At 35.1% G+C, this 18,088-nt stretch overlaps 1 pseudogene; it reads right to left on the reverse strand.

Annotated features, from left to right (window-relative positions):
* Positions 1 to 574: 574 nt before the first annotated feature.
* Positions 575 to 18,088, reverse strand: part of LOC110020837 — a 36,073-nt pseudogene continuing 18,559 nt past the window's right edge.

An 18,088-nucleotide genomic window follows, 5' to 3' on the forward strand; every position in this document is an offset into this window, starting at 1 on the left:
GCAGCTGCAGCTTATTGAATAATCCGCTGATAAACAGTTGATCCTGATAAACTGCTGATCAGCAACTTATCCGAATAAGCTGGCTAGCTATTTGGTTTGTGATGTTTGAAAACAAACGATTTGCAGTTGTTTATAGATAAATGACTATTATGCCCCTGTGCAGTAATATTGTTTGCATCAGAACAGTCATAGTAATATATTTGATACTGGCTAACAAAAATAACATTTGAGTGTTGTGAAATCCAATGAAAAATCACTTAAAAACATAATTTTCAATGGATACATCATAAATAAAAAGAATTCCAGTAACCTTGCACATTAAAATATGACAAAAAAAGCAAAAGTGCAAAACTCTAACAGAGTTTTAATGAATTATATAGCACATAAAGCGCAGTAGATGATATTAATGAAACATTCTCAAAGGAGATCTCAACATCAAAGCATATATACAATTTATTACTAATCATTTTGAATGAAGATGTCAGAGAATCATCTTTTAAAATTGTGAATCACAAATATATTTTCAATTAAGCATGAAAATTGTAAACAAGGATTTTAATAAACACTGCCTCAGGTTAAATATGCTCAACCGAAGTTCAAAGTCTAAGCATTTAAACTATAATTTATTTCCTTAAAAATTGTTAAGAAGGTCAAATCAAACAACATTTGTTGATCATTTTTATTTCCCTGTTAAGTAATAGACACAACACTAATACTCAGGATTAGGCAGATGAAGCTTCATCATCCTTATGCTCACCATGCCTGAATCAACCAGAATTGGCACCTCTACTGTCAATCATGGTGCAAGACCCAAACACAAAGCATGAGCGATTCCAAATCGTGGACTGTTTCCATGAAAAAACCTCAATTAGAACAAAGCAAAACGATAATAGGAACACAATAATCTCCATAAACCAACCAAGGTTGATAGAGAAAAGGCGCCTCATTTACCAATTCTTGGTCCAAAGGGGCTTGAAATGTACTATCAGGCAGATCTTCCCTCCCCTATAGATCTGATCAAACATAAACACACATACCCACATGTCAAGCATCAAAAATAAAAGTGAATCAAAGTAAGAGGATGGCGAGAAACCTAATGGGTCTTTCCATCAAGTTCGGGAAGCTCGATCTCAGGGGCAATAGCGGGATAGGTTACAGGGATGTCGAATAGGAGGCGGAACTCGTAGCGTCAAAGATTGTGGACGTACTAGTAGAATCCCGTCCATCGGGTGCCCTCGGGGTTGTCGGCGGAGAACCGGAACCAATCAGTGTCGTTGGATTTGTTCATCGAAGTGTACAAAATTAGGGCTCGGTACTCCTTCAAGTGTTGAGTCCATGCCGCGCCGTCGCGGGGTCCGGTCATGGTGGAGAGCAAAGCGATCTGTATGAGGGATGACTTCATGCTCGGATCCCATCCCTTCATGGACAAATCTCCCACTTTTCTGATTGGTCCACTCTTCCTCTTTCGAAGGGGCATGCGGGTAATAAGCGGGGTGAAAACGTGGGCCGCGGGTGCCTGCGGCCGCATTTATTAAGAAAATTCGAACGACTTATCCGGATAAACAGAGCAAATGCACAAAACAAACGCCTCAGTTGCGTTTTCAAAACCCAAACGCACTAAATAAGCTGCCCCAAACATGCCCTAAAACTCTTTGCACTAATTTGAGTTTATGTAATATTCCTTTCTCTCTTCCTATCACAAGAATGATATTATACATCAATCATCATGACCATATATAACTTCATAAAATGGGGTGGTTGATAATGAGCAATGTCATAAAGATGACATCGCTCCCATTTTAAAGCTTCACATGCATGTTCCTTACCAATTTTGGGGATGCTATCATTACTACCTACTACTTAATCAATTGCATGTCACTACTATTATAAATGGTGTACATCCATTCTCCATCTCGTATCCCCATAAAGCTCCTTCTGATCAGTACATCATGTCTTAGCTTGTGCATATTTTGTAATTCATTTTACCCAGACTATTATAAACTCAACATTTTTTGTAATGACTGAAAGAAAGAAAATACATTTGAGATCGATAGTGTCGATTAGAATATAAATGGCGAGAGGGTTTCTATCATTAGGAAATCAAGAAGAGAACCATGGGTTCCAAGCAACAAACAAGGAAGTCAAGTAGTGTGTTGTGTGCGTAGGAGACCAAGTCGAAGGGAGGTGGAGGGGCGCTCGCACGCAGGAGATGACACAGTGGAACTAAGTTATGTGCAGAAGGCGAAAGAGGCAATATCACATGCGAAGGAAGACGACATATGCGATCAAGCCAAAAAAAGCGGAGTGAAGATCATTGTCGTGTTTGTACAAAAAATAAAAACAAGGGAGCTGTAGCTGCTCCTGACGTATTCGTCTGCGAGTGACAATCGACGCACTTGGGAGATGGGCTTCGGCAAGAATTTGTCCTGTCATAGGGGTGTTTGGTAGTACCCTGTTAACAATATTTACCGTGAAGATTTACTAAATCTAGCCAAACAAAAAAAAAAAGAAAAATTCCATGGATTTATAAAATTTTGGATTTAAGGTTCGAATTTTGCCTTAAATTCTTGTTAAATCCATATTTAATAAATCTAGCAAATGATGAACTTAATAAACCCAGATTTATTAAATTCTACTAAAACTTTCCTATAGCCATACGCCCCTTCGTAGAATCCTTGCGAATTGCAAGCCAAAAACTATAAGTCGAGGCAAGAGTTTAAATAATTTATTTTTGGTTTTAGAATTTAATATATGTTATTGAAATGTATAAAGTATTATTTTACAAATTAATGGCATAAATTGAAGGTTTTGATGGGAGGAGAACAATATAATTGGGAGAGGCAGCTAAGGAAGAAGCAAATAAAGAATTTAATTTGAGGGATGTTATAAATTTATTATAAAAATTTAAAATGAAACTCATTTATTATGATATAATGTACCTTTAGATTTAGACATAAAGCATGTGAGGAAGTAGGAATTTTATTGCTTTAGTATAATAAAGTGTATTTAAAAATGGAGACAATTACATATAGGCCACACAACTTGCTATTTAGAAATCAAACACCCTCTTTGATCCATTTTTCAAATTCTCACTAAGATATCAAAATTCATGATGAAACTCCAACCCATTTTTTTTATTTTTATCAAATTCTCAGTAGTTTGACGTGGCATGGGTAAATAAATTGGTTTGGTAGTTCAAAAAAAATCATCTGGGAGGTTAATTTGTAAATATCAATATTTCGGGTGGTCTGTATGTAATTATCCATTAAAAAATAATATGATTCTAAATAATTAATGAGATGAAAAATATAGCAAAAGATTCAACAAATTAAATACAAAGAGAATTAATTTATTTAATAGAGTCATTTAATTTACATTTATACGTACAAAATAGAGGAAGCTAAAGGTTAAAAGCACAAGAATCATCCAAAAGAGCTCAAACAAGTAAATATTATTTTATGCAAGCTAAATTTTTTTCTTTTATTTAAAAATAATTATGTATTTAAAGAATAAAATCATAATGATACATACAAATTAAATGAACATATATTGTTTTAAAAATGCTTCAATTATTTCATATACATTGGAGCTTAAAAATTATTTCTATAAATGAATTAAAATTAAATGATTGCTTACTGTTTTAACTTATTCCACCTATTGCATTGTATAAAAAGTATAACAAATGAGTTCAACGATTGAAAGGAATTAACATATTTTAAATGAAAAGTAAATATCTAAGTCAATCAAAAGTTACACCGTAACGGTACCTTGCCAGGGGGAGTTATTATACCCACCCAAAAATATGAAAATGAAAATGAAAATAAAAAGATTGTACTTTAATTGGTACAACCACTTAAAAAATACTCCTTAGATAACTTCTTCAATGAAAATGTTATAAAATTTTCTAATTAAATAATTAAAAAATTAACCGTTTTACCACTTTGAATCACATATAGTTTTATGCATATGCATGAGGATTTAGTGCTTAATAAAGCTATAATTATTCACTTAAGTCTGATAATCCCGCAGATATATCATGATTCTGTTGCAGGGCATGAAGATTGCAATCTCATTAAAAAAATTTGAGAAAAGGGCGGACAAACTAGCAATATTCTTCTCTGACGTTGAAATTTCAACTCGTGTAAGAAAATACAATTTTACACTAGTTGGAAAGTTCCAATTAGGTTGCCCTAAGAAAGAGATTATCAAGAAGGTTTTTGAAGATTTCAAACTGGTTGGAGATTGGCGTGTGAGTGTTTTCGACGGAAGACATGTTAGGATACAGCTAAGCATAGAAAAAGATTACCCAATGATTTTCTTAAAGAAATTCATCACAATCGAGGGCAAACTTATGAAATTGCTCAGATGGACCCCCAATTTTGATCCAGTCAAGAACCCCAAATCGCGCCTATCTGGTTCTCATTACCTCAATTTAAGCTTCAATTATTTGACCAACATATTTTATATGCAATTGGAACTATCCTTGGAAAACATTACAGATAGACTTACCTACAGTTTATTTCTCAAGGCTCTCTACTGCAAGGATTTTGATTGAAAAAGATATTACACTACCAGATGTATAAGAAGTCTGGTTTGACTATGCTCACAATGATTATTGGCAAAAAATCATTATAGAACAAAAACTTTAATACTGCAATCACTGCAAGATGTTTGGATACCCGCAAGAAAAATATTTTAGATTGCACCCACAGTTGAGAACCAGTAGGCAAAAACAAGAACATATTATTAGCGCACCACACGTGCTTGAACGCACTCCTAGCAAACCTAATGACACCCAACCTGAGGAGGGAATCACCACAATAAAGGAGTTGGTGTCTGCCCCTGGGATCCCTTCTCCTGACCATACTACAACGGATAATGTTCGGACCGAAAATCAGGATAGCCCTGTATAGCTCCTATTCTCCTATTCAGGAAGTATCAGGTACAGATGTGACAATTCACACTTCACATACACTGGAACCTATCGTTGTGGTAATGACTGTCTTCCTTCTACTGCAGTTCTAATATCTAATCAGAACGAGGATCACATGAGCTAGTCTTCAGAAGAAGAATGACAGGTTTACACTTCTCGGCGGAAGAAGGATGAAGCATACTCCAACTTGGAAACTTAATGGATGATACTTTGGTTACTCCTGACAATGACACGACTCTTCAAAGTTTGTTATCTGACTCCGCTCCTAAAACTAGAGGAAGAGGCAAAGACTAAACTGGCTCGTCCCTAGCAATTTGTTTTTTGCATGTTTTTTTTTTTTGAATATATCTGTATCTTTTTGTTGAAGTATCATTGTACTTTGTATCGTATGGGTAGGGTGCCTCTATTGAGCCCTCTCATACAACCTTTATGTATCTTTTCTATTTCAATAAAATCATTGGGCTTTATATATATATATATATATATATAAAGAGAGATTCAAAAACAAAATCTTCAAGATCAGTTCGACAAACTCTATATGATTCTATTTGATATTGGATAACAAAGTAATATAGCTGATCAATTTATTTCATTCGCTGCTCGTCTTTGCATAATATTTCTTGTTGTATCTTTTGAAAAAAATTTACTCATTGAAATATGTAGAATTTACTCAGGGAGGAAAATTCCTTAATTATTCACAAATAGGGTACATATACAAATATATATACCGAATGGCGTCGTCTTCCTTGCTCGGCTCTGCTAAGGTTTCGCCTGATGGCGAACCCTAGCAACAGTTACAGTCGTTGTTTCCTCTCGCGTCTTTGCGCTCGTTTTCGTTCGTCTCCCCGTTGCTTCCTCGCTCTGAGACGAGGCTCGTTTCCTGACTTCCGGTCTCGCGAGCTTTCCTGGCTCAGGATTTCCAGGCTCTGCGGCTCCTCTGTGGCCCGTCTCGCGAGTATCGATCGCGTATTTTGCGTCTCACGGGTACCGCTCGCGATTTCTGCGTCCTCTACGCTCATCTCGTTTCACAGCGTCTATTTTGACGCCAGTTTTTCCTTCGTCTGCTTTCTTCTCTAAACTTTGAACGTCGCACCTATCTTTGAGGATGACTTCAGACAAATCATATGCAGTTGCCCTCCCCGGTGTCCACGCCTCAGGCACACCAAAACCGTCATTTTTCCCTCCGTCATTTGAGTGGACGGAGGACATCAAGAAATTTGGTAGTAAGAATGAGAAGTCAGCCATCTTTTTTATAGAAACTGAAAGTATTCGACTTGCTTCCTCCTGTCGTCTGAATTTGGTTGAAAAATTTCTATATGGTCATCCCAAAATAAAGCTCATTCGCAAAGAATTTGAACTTATGCACCGTGTTGGAGAATGAAAAATTGTATTATTAGATGTGAGACGTATTCTTATTCAAATTAGTAATGAAGACGATTACATGCGCTTATTTGCTAGAAGGATAATATGGATTGATAACAGAGTAATGAAAATTCGAAAGAGTAATGAAAATTCTGAAATGATCTGTGAATTTTGACCCACAGACGGAACCACCAATATTTCTGGTTTAGATTCCTCTCCCTGGTCTGAAATTTTATTATTTTTCAGAAAAAGTATTGTAATTTATTTCCTCAGCTTATGCGAAGCAACTCCAGACGGACATTCCTAATTTTAATTTGTCCCGTCCTTCTGAAGCCAGAGTATTTGTTAAAAGAGACATCACTTCACATGCTTCTGAGGCAATCTGGTTGGGCACACAACACCATAGATATTGGCAGAATGTAGAGATTGAACATTTTCCGTCCAGAGTATTTTTTAAAAGAGACATCACTTCACATGCTTCTGAGGAAATCTGGTTGGGCACACAACATCATAGATATTAGCAGAAGGTAGAGATTGAACATTTTCCGTCCAGAGTATTAGTTAAAAGAGACATCACTTCACATGTTTCTGAGGAAAACTGGTCGGGCACACAACACAATAGATATTGGCAGAAGATAGAGATTGAACATTTTCCGTCATATTGTTCGAACTGTCGTATGTTCGGACACTTCAGTTCTCAATGTCACCATCTACACCCCCAACTCCATCTACACCCCCACAACTTAGACCAAAAAAGCAAACTGCTCTGCTAGAGGCTATGATTCAATCTCCTCATCATCAGCTCCCAGTTTTTGACACGATTGATCATCAGAAAGATATCTTGGATGATGTCACTATCCATGCAGGCAATATGACAACTATTCAGTCCCCAGTTGTAGCTCCCTCATCTTTGGAACCTCCAATCATAGGGGAGAGGGAGTTTTTTCAAACACCGTCTGTCCTAGAACCTTTCACTGATAATACAGGTGAGAATATTTTTACTGCTTCACTACCGCCTCATTAAATCCAGAAAGATGTTAATATTACTCAGGCTCATGAGGATCAAGACGTGCAACGACCTACACCTGTCCGACCACCTTTGGAATCTACTGATCAGATAAATCAATCATTGGATGAGGAATGACAGGTCTACACATCCAGGAGGAAGAAAAAGAATGAAGATCTACTTGAGCTCAGGAATCTGATGAATGATATTTTGGTTACTACGGGCAATTGTACTCCCCTTACTAATTTATTAGTCTGCTCACTTCCGAGAACTAGAGGCAGGAGGACTAAAGCAGGACGTCCCTAGCACTTTTTGTGCATTTTTGTGGCTTTTTGGTTTTTTACATTTATGTATCTTTATTTTATCTGGTTTTGTGTGTATTGTATTGTATGAGTTTAACTTTCTTTTAGGCCCTCTCATACAACATATCTGTATCTTTTCCATATTAATATATTTGTCCTCAAACTTTATATATATATATATATAATGCTCTGCTAGGTTTTCGCCCGATGGCGAAACCCTGGTTTAATTCTTTCGGCTTTCAATTCATCCTCTTCGACGATGTACGTTTGTTTTCGCACTTGACGACGGCGACAGACTTGCCTCTACGTTCGTCATCTTCTCTTTAACGCCCAATGATGTAGGGCTTCGCCTCTGCGGCGTTTTCGCTCTGCAGCGTCTTGCTTCTGCGGCATCTACGGCATCCTTTCTGCGTGCGTTGTTTTGTGCAGTCGTTACCTTCTGCGGTTCTGCGCACCTCTTCTACGCAGTTTCGCTCCGGACGAACCGAGTCGAAAAGCGGCAACAGCTTCCTCACTTCCTTGCGGCCCTTCAGACCATTTCTTTCCTGACCGTGACCATCTTGTCCATCTTGTGAAGGAGATGACCTCAACGCTCTGTTCCTATGCAAATGCTCTTGCCGGCGATTTGCCCATTCCTACTTATTCCTACTCGTGCCCCTCCTCCAGGTTCAAATTCCGCTTTTGCTATCGGTAAGTCCGGCAATGATCCACAATCGTACCACAATGCTCTTGAAGGCGGCAGTGATCACACTTTTATTAAGAAGCTTGGAAAAAAAATGGGAAGTCGACACTTATTCTCACTGAGGTTGAAACTGGTACTCTAGCTTCTTCTTGGTGTTTTTCTCTAGTGGGGAAATTCATTTATGGTCACCCAAAACTTGAGATCATATAGGAAGGAGTTTAATGCTATGAAACTATTGAGGAGTTGGAACATTGGTCCACTTGTCGGTAGACATATACTTATTCAGCTATCTCATGATGTCGATTACACTCGCATTTTCTCTCGAAAAGCTATCAAGATTGACAATTGTTTTATGCAAATTTTGAAGTGACTGTCAGTTTTGATCCAAAAGCGGAGTTCCCTATCATTCTATTTTGGATAAAGTTTTCGTGGTTAAAATTACATATGTTCAACATGAAAATCCTCTACTTTTTAGCAACTGCTTACGGTAAGTCTCTCAAGATGGATAGTCCTACGCTTGTTGTCACTAGACCCTCTGTGGTTTGTGTGTTAGTTGAGAGAAATATCACTCAACCAACTCCGGATGAGATATGAATTGGCACTCTTCACAATGAGTATTAGCAAAAGATTGAAATGGAACCACATCCTCCTTATTGCTCTTATTGTAGTATGTTTGGCCACAGCTCTAGTATTTTTTATCGTTTGCATTCTCATTTAAGACCAAATATCGCTAAGAGCCACCTATTACTCCTGTTGAGAAGATGCAACATAATCCTCTTCCCAACACCGCAATTCTTGAAGAAGAACAACATACTACAGCTACAGATTCAGTTGTGCTTATACCGTGCTTATACTTATACCACCCACTGGTATTGAACAAGACTCACTTACATGCCAAGACAGACGAGAGTGCTCATTTGATCCAATAATAGATCAGTCGGTACAACATATAGTTGCTTCTAATGTTCAACAATCTGCACATCTCCAGCACACATTAGACCAAGATCAGTTGAGCCAATCTTCGGAAGAGGAATGACAGGCCTATTCCAGGAGGAAGAAGAAGAATGGAGGTCGACTCCAGCTCGGGAACATATTGGATGATACATTGGTTACTACTGGCAATGACAATCATCTTACCAACTTATTAGCTTGCTCTTTTCCTAGAACCAGAGGCAGAGACAAAACCAAATTTGATTGATCTCTAGCCACCTGATGTGATGTATTTTAGCATTTTAGGTTTTTTTTTGTCTCTAATGTATTTTTCAGTATTTTCTAGTTTTGGAACCCCTTATGGTTTTGGTTTGGGCAGGGCGCCATGTTTGGGCCCTCCAACACATTGTATTTGTATTTTTCTTTCTAGTTAATATATTAGCCTTTAGGCTTTCTATATATATATATATATTTATTTATTTATTTATTTATTTACTTAGATGGAAACAATTCCTCATTTGCAAACTTGCCAAACATATCTCATCAAAATTAAGAAATGAAATAGTTTTAAATAAAAATAGAAAAGAAAAAATAGGAAGAGAATAAACAAATCAAAAGTTTTCTACGATATCCCAATCAAATGCTCCAAGATTTGGAGGTGGTGGCTGACCCACATGAGAGGTAAATATGGAACGAACCAAATCTTCTCCAAATTTCCATACTACCCCTCATGTTGGGTCGTAAATGTTGTAGAGACCAAACTCGGTTTTGAATTTTGAGATGAAGATTAAAGAAAGAGCTTTGGTGAAAACATCAGCAACTTGTTAGTGTGTCAGTATGTAACTTAGTTGTAAAACTCTCCCTTTGACATTTTCTGAGATGAAGTATCTATCAACTTCAATATACTTGATCTGGTCAAGGTGCACCTAATTCTTAGCAATATTGATAGTTGTTTGACTGTCACAGAGCATTTGTATATGTCTATTTGAAAAACATCCCAATTCCATTAATAATTTTTGAATCCAGATCCACTTCACAGATCGCTAAGGAAAGTGCCCTATAATCTGATTTTGCACTACTTCATCAATGTAACCAGATTTCCTCATACATATGAGCAATAACATGTTATGGACCTTCTTTCAGTGAGTTTTCCTGCCCAATTGGCAACAGCGTAAACTTGCCACTTCTCTGTTTTTGGTTTTCTCAAAAATTAACTCAAAATAAGGAGTCTTCTTAAGAAATCTCAAAATCATATATATGATGTCCAAATATTCTTCATTTGGGTTATTCATGTGTTGACTTACAATACTGACAGAGTATGAAATATATGATCGAGTATGTGATAGATATGAGTTTTTCTACCAATCTTTAATATCTTTTTTTATCCACAGATATGTTTTCTTCTTCCCTGTTAGACTTCTTGCTAGGTTCCATCGAAGTATCGGCATGTTTGCATCAAATCATTCATGGTCCTTTTAGCAGCTTTACGATGTATTTCCTTTGTGAGATAGAAATCTCTTTCTTAGACCTTAATACCTCCATAGCTAGAAAATTTCTCATATTTCCTAAATCCTTAATTTCAAACTCAGAGGCAAACATTTTTTTGATTTTAAGAATTTCTTATTCAACATCACCAGTAAGAATAATATAATCCACAAAAATGATCAGTGTAGCTCCCTAAGTGTGTTTATGAACAATGTGTGCTCCGCTTGACTTTGAAAATATCCAATACATTTCATAGGTTCAACAAACCTTTCAAACCACGCCATTGGTGATTCCTTAAGCCCATAGAGGGACTTCCAGAGTTTTTATACTGGGTGTTTGTTAGAATCATTCTAAGTCCTAGTGATATCTCTATGTATATTTCTTTCAGTCCCCATTTAGGAAGGTATACTTTATGTAAAATTGATGCAGCTCCTATTTCTTGTTAACTGCTACTGAAAGAAGAACTTTGTTATTATTCAATTTGGCAACTAGAGTGAAGTTCTCCTGATAGTCAATCCCATAGGCTTGTGTGAAACCCTTAGCAACAAATCTGGCTTTGTTTTTTATGTTGAACACTCATTTTCATTCAACTGGCCACTTATCCTTAGGAAGCTTAGTAAGAGTCCATGTGTCATTATACATCAGTGCTTGAATCACTTCCACTCCTTTCCTTCATTTTGAATTTTCAAGAACATCTGATGGATTTAGGAATATGCATACTATCAATGTTAGTAGACATTATGGTTCATAAGAAGTTAAATATCTCATACATTCAAAAAATTAAGTGGGTTTGAGGAAAGACTAAGGAAATTGATAACTTAAGTTTTAAACTTTAGTATTCAGGTAGGAGTCACACTAATGGTATAGATGTGGTTATACATAAGAATATAAAAGATAATGTTGTAAAAATTAATAAAATTGAAGATAGAATTATAACCCTAAAGATTGCAATTAATACTAAAATTTTTAATGTTATATGTGTTTATGTTCTTCAAGTAGATTTAGATATAGATTTTAAAAAAAAATTAGAATAATATAGAAGAATTAATACAAATGATACCTCTTGAAGAAATAATTCTTATTGGAGGAAATTTAAATGAACACATCAATATAGCAAAAGATTTTTGGAATATACATGAGGGCAACGGTTTTGAAGAGCTTAATGAACAATGTAAAATCATATGAGATTTTGCTTTAGCTTATAATTTTATTATTGTTAATACTTTACTTAAGAAAATAGATTAACATAATATTCCAAAAAGAAAGAATTTAATAAAACACAAATTTATTATTTTCTTATGAGAAAAAAAAATTGTTGAGAATGTAAAGATTAGATCAATCTTACTAAAAACTAAAGTACTCCACATCGATTATTAGTTATGGATTTTAAGTTGAGTTGGAAGATAAAAAGTACAATGAAACATTATTATAAAATTAGATGTCGGAATCTAAAAAACAAAAATAAAATTATTTATGAATAAATTTCAATATTTTAAAATTTGAGATGTTCATGAATAAGTTAATTTTATGTGGGATAAAGTAACAAATATCATTAAACAAGTGGTAAAAAATATACTTAGAGAATCAAAAGAAAAAAAAAATTATAAATAAAAATAATTGTTGGTGGAATAATAATGTGCAAGAAAAAATAAAATATAAGAAATTTTGTTATGAAAATTAGTTTAAATGTAAAAGCTTATAAAACTTTAAAAAATATAAGGTGGTTTGTAGTGAGTCTAAGAGAAAAATATGATGCTAAGAATTCTATTTTTAATGATATTTATAATAGATTACATACTAAATAAAATGAAAGATATATGCATAAATTAATCAAACAAAAAAAAGTAAAGGTTCATTTGAAGTAAAGTGTAATAAAAATGAAAATCAAAAAGCTTTTTTCTTAAAAGAGAATATTCAACATAGGTGGATGAGTTATTTTGATAAACTATTTAATGATATTTTTAAAAACACGATCGACCTAAGTGATTTTAATATCATTAATGATAAAATTAATTTTTTATATTTACCATCACATTAGTAAGAAAATAGAGAATTTAAAGAATATCAAGTGTGCAAAATCAATAGGACTTGATGGTCCCCCAATAAAAGTGAGGAAATATGAAGGAGATTAGAGAGTTTCTTGTCTCACTAAACTTAATAATATTGATTTAAAAAACAAAAGATGTCTGAAAGGTGAATGAAGAGTATTTTAGTTTCCATGAATAAAAAGGATGCACAAGAGTGTGCAAATTATAGAAAAATTAAGTTAATGTGTCATACGCTAAAATTATGGGAGAGAGTAATAGAACATAGGTTAAAACATGATAGAAAGATTTCTCATAATCAGTTTGGATTTATCTCAGACGAGTCTACTATGAGAGTTATACATTTAATGAGAGCTTTGATGGAAAACCACAGAGAGAGTAAAGAGAATCCACATATGATTTTTATTGATTTAGAAAAAGCTTACGATAAGATTCTAAAAGAGGTTTTTTGGAGAGTTATAAAAAAAAGGTGTTGAAATGACTTATATTAAAGTCATTAAAGATATGTATACTAGCGATGTTACTTACGTTCGAACGGAAGCAGGATGGACCAAGTATTTTCTTATTTCAATTTGATTGCATCATAAGGCTTTAAGTACGTATCTTTTTGTTTTATTTATGGATATTCTTACTGGACATTTACAAGAGGATGTATCTTAGTGTATATTTTTTGTTGATGATGTCGTTCTTGTGGATAACTCTAAGGAAAGAGTTTAGTAAAACTTGAATTATGGAGGTCTACATTAGAGTTTAAAGGCCTTCGTTTGAGTAGATCTAAAACTGAATACATGGAATGTAATTTTAATAATAGTAGATATATTGGCAGAATTGTAATGATGGGTGATCAAATCATTAAAATGAGTGAATGTTTTAGATATCTCAGGTCTATTGTTCAAAGTGATGGTCATATAGATGAGGATGTTATTAGTAGAATTCAAGTTGGACGGTTCAAGTGGAGGAATGCATCAGACCAATCGTGTAATATAAAATTACCACTTAAACTTAAAGGAAAATTTCATAAGATGGTGTCGAGACCTGCAATGATTTATGGCACAAATTATTATCCTGTAAAAGAGAAGTAAAAAACTAAGTATTACTGGAATAAGAATGCTTGGGTGGATGAGTGGCTTGACACTAGAGCAGAAATATGAAATAAATGTATTCGTGACAGGGTTGGTATAACTCCAGTGGCAGAAAAAATTTAAGAGTCGTCTTAGATGGTTTGGTCGCATTAAATGTCGAACAATTGCTGATCCGAATAGGAAAGTAGTTGTTTTAGATTCTTATTTTAAGAAAAGCAGAGGTAGACCAAAAAAGAACTTGGCTAAGTTGTATAAAAAATGATCTTAATTTATTAGAGATAAATAAAAATATAACACTCAATAGGGCACAATGGAGAAAAATGATTTATGTAGCCAACCACAATTAGTGGGATAAAGGCTTGTTGTTGTTGTATACCATCAAGGTTAGATTTAAATGCTCTATATTTTGAGGATAAATTTTCATAAGCTACCTCTTGAATTAGGTATCTAGTACCGCTTTCCATGTCATCGGCCTCAGAAGAGGAAGGAGATAACTCATGAGTACTAGACTCCTCACCCGAAATTTGAGGTAAATATGGATTCGAGTTTTGGTTGAAGCAGTTTTATCTTTGCAATTTGTCTTCCTCCTGTTTAAAATTTTTCTTTCTCCTAGTCTACACACGAAGTTCTTTGGTGTAGACTTCAGGTTGGGTTGGTTGGATATCCTCAATAAGAGTAGGGAAGCCATTTGGAAGAAGAGTATGTGAGTTTGTTGTGTATGTGTCATTAAGTGCATCCCAAATTGATAATCATTTGCACCTTTTCCGTGAATATCAAATTTGGGATAGTATGATTGATTTTCAAAAAATATAACATCAATGGAGTTGTAGTATTTTTTGGTAATAGGAGAATAACACTTATACTTCTTTTAAATTGAGGCATAACCAAGAAAACACGCTTGATAGATTTAGAGTAAAGTTTTGTTCGGGTTGGGGAGTGAATGTGAACAAAGATACACACTTAAGTGGAATAGTAAGAGAGAAATCTCAGATGTGTGGATAGGTAACCATAAAAACATAAGTGGTGTTTTGAAATTAAGTACCCGACTAAGTATTTGATTAATAAAATATTTTGCACTAAGAACTACTTCCCTCCAGAAACATTTTGAAACTCAATGAGAAATCCTAATTGAGAGGGATACTTCAAGTAAATGTTTGTTATCTCTTTGTTATCCAATTTTATTTTGGGGTATTAATACATGAACTCACACGATGATTTTATTTTTCAAAAGATAGAATTCAAGTATAGAATTGGAATATTCCTTTGTATTATCACCTAAGGACTTAAATTTTGCATTGAAATTGAATTTGAAACATGCCATGAAAAGATTGGAAGATTTGAGTTTTTTCAAATGTTTTCGGTCATTAAGAATACCCAAATAGTTTTAAAATGATCATCAATAAATGAGATAAACCATCTAGTCTCACTTAGGGTTTTCATCTTTGAAAATCTCCAAATATCACTATAAATAATGAAAAAAGGATGTGAAGGTTTAATTGAATTATGAGATAACTATTTCTAGTGTGTTTGACAAGTTGACAAGTTTCATATTAATAAAAAAACAAGTTTTTTATTGATAAATAAATATTGATATAACTTAGCAACGTAATTGAAATTATGTGAGGGTTTATACTAAATCATGGGATAACTATATCTAATGTGTTTGTAAGTTAACAAGTCTCACATTAATAAAAACTAGATTTTCTATTGATAAATAAATGTAGTTATAACTTAGCAACATAATTGAAATTAGGATGACCAAAAAGATAATGTCACAACATGCCCTTTTTTTTTACAGACAAACTCAATAAACGAAAAAATTTGACGAGCATATGAAAATACAATAAGTTGTGTGGTTAGAGAAAAATTTATCTTGAGCAAGTATAAGCCTTTGATGTATTTCACCACTACCAATCACCTTCCCAATTTCACATTAAAGAGAATTTAATTATACATTTCAGATCATGAGTAAGCTTATTAATTGAAAGCATATTACACTCAAATTGTGGAACATATAAGACAGATGAAGGGGTAATATCCTAAGAGAACTTGACATCTACTATTCCAACGACTTTCAGTGTCATCCATCTATAAGTATTACTAATCTAGAAGTAACAGTCACTTGATAGTTGACTAGAGCATTGATTTATCCAATCATATGATTAGAGCCACCTGAATCTATGATTCAAGTTATGAATCTCCCATTACTGACAAGATGGGAGAAGTATATATTATCTTGGTTGGTCACGAGGTTAGAGTGTTGCTTTGAATTACTTTCAAGGAGTTTCTTCAATATTTCAAGATGTTTCCGGGTGAATGGTTAGCGATCCTTCAGATGTGGTAGCAACATTTTCAATTCTCCCTCAATCATTACTTCTCTGTCTAGGCTTCCAATCAGCAGGTTTTTCATAAGTTTCCAACACAGATCTTTGATATGTCTGATCTTCTTGCAATAATCACATGCAGGAAGCTTCTTTTTGACATTTGAGACATGGTAAGAATTGTGGGTGTACAGAACAAAACTTTCAGTGCTCGATGAACCCCAATTTTCAGTCACCATCAGATTCTCTCTTGACTTCAACAAAGGCTTCATGGGGAGATAAAGAGGCTTTGTTCCCATGATCCTCCCTCTTACCTTATCCAATTTCCTATTAGGAATTTGATTGTCCTCTTCTTCTCGATGATGAATTTAAATGTCATGACATTTTATGGACATTTCCACACGTGTCTCAAACATATCCAATTGTAGCCAATACTTTGTCAGAGCGTTGAAGTATTGGGGATGCTTAGCTCTCCTTGACGAAGTTCATAAAGCTTGGTTTCAATCTCAAACAACTGTGCAGTGTTCGGTGTTGGAGTAAATTTCTCTTGAAGCCTCACAGATCTCTTTGGCAATTTTTTAAAGAAAAAAATTCTCACTTCATGTGTCATTGAATTGATTAGCCAAGACATAACCTTATGGTTTCGATTCTTCCATGTACGGTGGTTGGGGTCAGTGAACTCAGAAACTGTGCCCACTCCAGTAAGATGGAGCTCTTTCCTTTTACAACGAATGTACATAAATATGGATTGTGATCATTGAAGAGAATTATGGTCATTGAGTTTATGATTTATGATAAATTTCGAGAGTTCAGGAGTAGTTTGGATAGAACTTCTGCTCTCTGACTCAGACTTCACCTACAGAAAAGAACTTAAAGTCTTCATCTCGTACTTTGTCAACATCCCTAAGTGTACTTAGGATTGTTTCTAGTTGATGTTATGAAATTGACTGCAACTGCTTGTTGTCGTTGTTGTATCTATAGAAAATGGATGTTGGCGGCAGAACCTGTACAAATACCTTAAAAGGAGAATTGGGCGGAGGAGGGCCAACAACAGGAGATTTATGCTGCAGAGAGAATACTAATAATGGCCTGCAAATTACAAGAAGATTGCTGACAACAGGAAAGAGGATATTTTCGATTGCATGCAGGGGTTCCAGCAGCCGGGGAAGGGGCTTCAAACAGATTTGGAGAGAACCAACAGCAGAGAAGAATTTGGTTGCCAGTTGCAAGGAAGAAATTGGCTGCCGGAACTCCTTAAAGAACCTCAAATTCTGCTGCCACTGTAACGCCTTCAGCAGGGGTGCGGCTGACAAGCTGTTGCTTCTATTGAAAGGAGAAACCTAAGAAGCCTGCAAGGAGACTAATGCCTGCAGGGGAGCTCTGTGATGGATCGCACTTGCCGGGAAAGGATCAGTTGCAGGCAAAACAGCAGCTGGGAAGACCACAGATTTCCTGCCAGAAGACCAGAGAAGATTTCCGACAGGGAAGAAATTATTTTTTGCCATGATTGTAGGAGATTTCCTGTAAGGAAGACAGGATGAAACTGTCGAGGAATCTAGGAAAAAGGGATTTCCGGCTCACCTGCATGCTGGAAGGAGTTGGAGAGGTTCCAGTGGCAGAAAGGGTTTTGGTTCAAAGTTCTGATATCATGTAAAATTTACTTATGGCGGAAAATTCCTTACTTTAATATTCACAAATAGGGTAGGAGGCAGACTCCAGCTCGGGAATATATTGGATGATACATTGGTTACTTCTGGCAATGAGAATCATCTTACCAGCTTACTAGCTTACTCCTTTCCTAGAACTAGAGGCAGAGGCAAGACCATATTGGATCGCTCTCTAGCCACCTGATACTATGTATTTTAACACTGTTAGGTTTTTTATTTAAGTATCTGATGTATTTTGCTGTTTTTTTCTAGTTTTGGAACCATTTGTGATTT

This window comes from Phalaenopsis equestris, unplaced genomic scaffold, assembly GCF_001263595.1.
Source record: "Phalaenopsis equestris unplaced genomic scaffold, ASM126359v1 Scaffold000107, whole genome shotgun sequence".
Taxonomy (NCBI): Eukaryota; Viridiplantae; Streptophyta; class Magnoliopsida; order Asparagales; family Orchidaceae; genus Phalaenopsis; species Phalaenopsis equestris.